Raw genomic sequence first — 6266 nt, forward strand, 5'->3', positions numbered from 1 at the left:
ACGTCTATATCTTGTCAAGTACAAGTGGGGTATAGTAGGATACTCTTTATAGATGCGGTCACCTATGTTAGTGTGAGTTAGGTCGGCTCGTTGAGAATTCTTATAAAGGCTTAAATTCTCTGAGGCACTTGCAGAACCCGAGAATGTTCAGTGTAACACCCCACCTTTCATGAATTAGTTAGTAAATGTTATGCACCTTAATTATTTATATGTATTAAATGAGATTATTTTGAACAAATGATGAATATGCACTCATGGATTAATTATTAATTTCTATGCATTCTAAGTGTTTAAGTGATTTGTATAAATTATGATATTTATGAATTAGGTGTACTTGTTTGGTTAAAGGACTTAGTGATTTGAATTATGTAATTAAGTGATTTATGTGACCCAGTTACTCTACTCCTACGAATTATGTGAATTAGAATTTACTATGCAATTTAATAGTTTAATTAATACATCCATGATTAGTAATTAGTTAATCTCATGTGTTTACGTGAAGTATAGTGTTTATAATAATTTCATGTTTATGTTTATTAGATTCTATAATTTTGTTTCTTTCGAATTAAATAATTAATTAAGATAATATGATTAAGTGAATAATATGATTTAGTTCATGAATTCTGTTATGTGTATGTATATGATATGATATATTATATGTGCTAGGATTTATTTATGTGGGTATGTATGTTTTATGTGCATATTTATTTGATGTATATGTATGTGACATACATGTCATAGAATCTCTCTCTCTCTCAGTAAAAGCATATGGAAATTCCACATCATTTGTCTTTTTATTATTTTAATATTATTTATGGATAGTCATATATATATATATATATATATATATATATATATATATATATATATATATATATATATATATATATATATATATATATATATATATATATATATATATATATATATATATATATATATATATATATATATATATATATATATATGTTTTGTGTGTGCATGTGTTTGTGGGTTGTGAAAGTGCCGTGTGTATGTTGAGTGTGTCAAGTGTATAATGCTTGTTGTGATGTGTTTACAAGTGTCCTAGTTCCCCCAATTGCAATCTACACCTTGTTGTTTTCTGTATTACAAGTAAGTCCCTCTTCTCCCCTATAAATTGGCCCTTCCTCTTCACTATTTTCTGCATAAAAACATCAGCAAAAAATCAGTACTCCTCTGTCCTCGCTTTCTTGTCCAAATACAGCCCCAAAATGATGAATTCATCTTCCACTTCAAAACCTTAGAGATTTTCCATAAGAGTCCCCTTTTTCCTCTTCTTAAATTCTCTCAAAACTTCTCTCTCTCTCCCTAAATTCGAAATTCCCCAAATACACTTAAATAAACAGCCCTATAATATCTCAAAACTCAGCTTCAAAGCTCTCCAATACCATCCATGTCAAGCTCAAAGACTACCAAGCCAAAACTCCATGGATCTTGGTTTCTTCTCTTTCTTAGCCTTTGATTTTCATGGGTAAGGACCTTGGTCTTTACTGAAATATGAATAATGAAAAATAATATGATTTTTATGTGTTATATGATTAAGAATTAGCTTTGGGTAATTAAGAATAAAAAGATATGAATTTTGATTAACACTAGTTAAATTCCAGATTCGTAGCCTCGTATTTAAGAGCTTATTTGATCAATAATTTATTTTCATAAATTATGAAATTTTGTTAGCATGTAGATATACCTGTTAGTTTCAATTTTACATCTAATATAGATGAATCGGATTTATACTGATTAAGTTATGAATTGTTTTCTAAACTGCACAGTTTCTGAGTCATTCATGAATTACGTGTTCAATATGACTTTATACTAATTTGATTTACTTGATTTCACTTCAATATGGTTAAAGACTTATTAAACCTCTTCTCTGTAAAATTTCACAGTAATTGGTTAAAGGTATGAATTATTTGGTAATTTTTAAGTTGATTGCTCTGTTCTGGAAATTTGACTGTGTCACCGCACTAAATTAAATATTTCTCTTGAACGGATATGTTCCTTGATGAAAGGTTTTTACAAGGTAGAAAATACTTATAGGTGAACATTTTTTGAAACTTCCAGGTGGTTTGGATGTATGTTCTAAGAGATATGACTTTTCAAAGTTAAAATACCGAAACTGTCAGATTTTCTAAAATGAATTATTTTGAACTAAAAAATATGTTTACAAGTATGGTTTTAAATTCTTGATCCTTAGTTAATATAAGAATTAAGCTAATATTAAGCTAATAGGATAGAATAAACTATAGTTATAGTCATGTAGTATTCATTTAAGTCATTATGTGCTACTATATATATGCTTTGATTGATTTAGGTGTGTTAGGTTTGAGATTCATTATGTGTGTGTTGTATGTGTATAAGTAATGGAAACGATTAAGATTAATTGGGAACTTATTGGTTAATTACACTTGTTGATGCCATATAGTATATACTATATGTCATTCTTTGTATATATGTTCGAATATATATATATTTATATATCCTAGCCTGCGTGGTCGTATGAATAATTCCCGATCCATGGCTTATATATGTATACTATACTATATTATCTCTCTATAGCAACCTACGTGGTCGTCGAGTGAAAACTCCGATCCATGGTTTAATTAAATATAAAATACTATTATAAATATATGTGTGTGTACAACCATATGTGTATGTGTGTGGATGAATACTAATCTTTACGTGATTTGTGTTTATGGATTGTGATGTCTAAATTTGTGATTGAATTATGGTCTTAGCATTCATGTCCATGCATAGCAAGTATTTTTGAAAGCTTGGAAAATTAAAGGAATGCTTGAGTGAATAAATGGGATACGGTGGGCCGGTATTCAACTATTGTTAAAGAATGGTTTGATCCTGCTAAAGAAATGGGCTCGTAACGGTTTATTGTCCAAGTATGGAAATTAATTTTTCACGGATCCGATAATCGAAAATGGGTTCTTACACGACTTTTATGGTAATTGAAAATGAGTTTTTACACGATTTTTATGGTAATTGAAAATGGGGTTTTACACGATTTTTATGGGAAACGAAATGTGTTTTAAACAATTTTTATGGTAAATGAAAATGGGTTTTTACTTGAGTTTTATGTATTGATGCACATGATCAAGTTATCATGTATATCATGTATTCTTTTGAAAGTTTGAAAAATTAACGAAATACTTGGCTGAATAAACAACGGATACGGTGGGCCGGTATCCAATTAAAGTTCAAAAGGAGTGGTTTGTTCCACAATAGAAACGGGCTCGAAACGCTTTATAGTTTATTGCTTGAGTACATAAATTAATTTTCCGCGGATCCGATAAAGTAAAAAATATTTTTCCCACGCATTGCATTCACGTGAATTTTGGTCATTTTGCATAATAAGTAGAAATAATGTGCTTTTCTGACTTATGTGGAAGCAATGTGTTTTTGTTACGTTAGGGTCCTGATAAGGATCTCATTGTTGTGCATTTATGTGCTTAAAGTATTAAATTGATACGACGGGACTTTTCGTCCATATGTACTAAATGGACTTTATGTCCGCGAGCAATATAAGGATTTTGTATCCGTATAATACGAAAGGGAACTGTGTGTCCAATATACCAAAATTGAGGTAAACGGTATTATATGTTTATATGTAGAGCTACATGTCGAGTACGTGTTATGCTAATATTCATGCTTCGTGATTCTTAGCTTTAAAAAATAGAGGTATTGTATTCGTATGTGATTATAGGTGTTTTCATGTACATGATTGAGTGTCTTGATCTATATGAATAAATTGAATATAGATGACATAGAAGCTTTAAGCTTATCACTGTACGAAAGAACATAGAGACGAGGACTTTAGGGCCCTTATATGACGTGAGTGACACGTTGAGAGAGGCGTGAGTACCGTCAGGGCAAAGTTGTTATTGAGCCTGTGTTGGGCTAACGCTTTATGCGAATTTCCCTCTTTCAGGTTCTCGAGGTAATCAGAGTGCACAGTGGAGCGAAATTCGAGGAATCACGAACCTTGATGTCTTGCATGTCTTACCCGGATTTCGTAAAAGATCATGTTTTCATTTTCGCCCGTAAAAAAGTCTTATGTAAAAATGGAGATTTGCATGATTATATTTTACTCTGATCTAGGAATCTACTCTATTAAACGGGGGTATTTAAATCAAGTTTATTTTCCTTCTGCTGTCTTACTAGTGTTTTCTAAACCCCGATGATGTTTAGGTAGCATTCTTTATGAAAATCGTAACTTCAATTTGTGGGTTATATTTAAAGTAAAGGGAAATACTTTTAGAAATTCTTAAATTGGTTTTCTCAAACTTCAAATTGAACCCGAAGTTTAATAAAATCCATTAGAAACACGTGTGTTTAGTACGATGTTAAGTTTATTGTCTTGGTTTACACAAACAATCGACAGTTCAAGATGAAATAATTCACTGACTGGCTAAGTAAATCCGATAAACTTCAATTAGGGAAGGTTCAAGATGAAATATTTCACCTATCCCAATGTCGTACTATTCGTTAAATATTTTTTTGACACTGTGGTCTCATGAGATAAAGTTGGAAGAATAATTTTATTCATGTGGGTGATTGTTGGAATTTTTAATTGAATAAAATAATTAGGGTATTTCAAATAGGTGCATGTTTGGAATGAATGGGTTTCTTTCCAAAAAATATGAAATAACTCTTTTCAAAACAACATATCCATTAACAAGAGGACTCTTAAATATCTATAAATAAGACAAAACCTGATCAGTTTTGCACAAGAGATAATAAGACGTTTAAGAATTTATTCCTAAAACCCTTTCTGTCAAAATTTCGTTTCTACATTTCTAGTTTGCCGTGGGCTTCGAATTTATTCAAATATCGAGGTATCCGACTGTTGTATCTTGGGAGACTACCGAGAGTGACTGTTGCACCGTAGACAACCCGTAAATATTATCTTAAGGACATTGTTTTTGCAAGCCTCACTCGATTTTTCGTTCTTCATATTTCTGGTTAACTTCTACTTCCATGTAAGTGTAATTCTTATTCAATTATTTACGCAGATTGTTATATTTATACCAACAATCTTATCTTACATGTGAAGATCTAGAAAGAAAATAAAATAAATTGAAATTTGGTGTTACATTGAAAGAAAACTTCAAGTCTCTTGAGAAAGAGGGCTTGAACTTTAATTAATGAAACTTGGAGGTAGTAACTATAAATAACCGAATGCTTTGAGCTACTTTTGCTATATGTGTAAAATATGTGATCTATGATGCTCTTTGCTTGAGTTGTTACGTCTCTTACTTGATTTTGTGATTTTGTGACTTTGTGACTAAACTATGTGACTTTGTGAAATATGTGCAAATATGTGTACTAATATGCTTATGTGTAAGCTAACTTTGAATATGTGAAATTAAGAATATATACTAATCTCACTTGCGCGTTTTTAAAGTTGGAAAATCTTGTAAAACTTAGATCGAATAAGCACGGGGTATGAGGGGTGTTAGGATAGTAAACTAAAAGTCTCGTTTTTAGCTACATAATTTTATTATTGAATTGATAAAATATAAATTATCATTTTAGGAGAATATGCACTAGGGTATTTAATTATTTAATTGATTGTTTGTCAATTAATTAAAAGCATAAGTCTAATATTCTAATAGTATTCGAGATGGTGTGCTACGGCGCACAAAAAGATTATGTCGAAAGTTCGTTTGGAATATAACGATAAATGTTCACAACGTAGATGAAAATCGACTAACCATTGGTAAAAGATTGTAGCAAAATATTTAAGTGATTGGTCTTGATCACAGTAAATAGAGAATAACTTTTGTAGTTATTGTTTGACTTATTGTTTTGCCTTATTGTGCTAGCACGCCCGTCATGTGTTGAACTGGACAAAGTGAAATAATTGTTTCATCACTGTTCATAAATGAAACTGGATTATTCTAGTTGACAGTAAATTACTTACTCTCTTAATCCCTAGATAATTAACATATATATTTAATTGATGATCTCTACTTTGATGTCACAATGGGAAGATTCCTATATTGAGTCAAATGGCCCCCGATGCGTTGGGTAGAGACATTACGAATTAATAGGTCGAAGTTAATTATCGAAAGGAATCCACATCTCTAAAATATGAGATTGATAATAACCCTTGAGTAGCTTATAAGATTTGTTTATGCCAAGTCCTGGCCAGGTGGATTTCGTATCCCGCATACTCAAATAAGTTAAGCGGGTAAGACTCATGAAAAGAAGCCATTTAATTTATTTAACAG

The sequence above is a fragment of the Erythranthe guttata genome, chromosome 6, assembly GCF_056151865.1.
Source record: "Erythranthe guttata isolate IM_541 chromosome 6, IM_541, whole genome shotgun sequence".
NCBI lineage: Eukaryota > Viridiplantae > Streptophyta > Magnoliopsida > Lamiales > Phrymaceae > Erythranthe > Erythranthe guttata.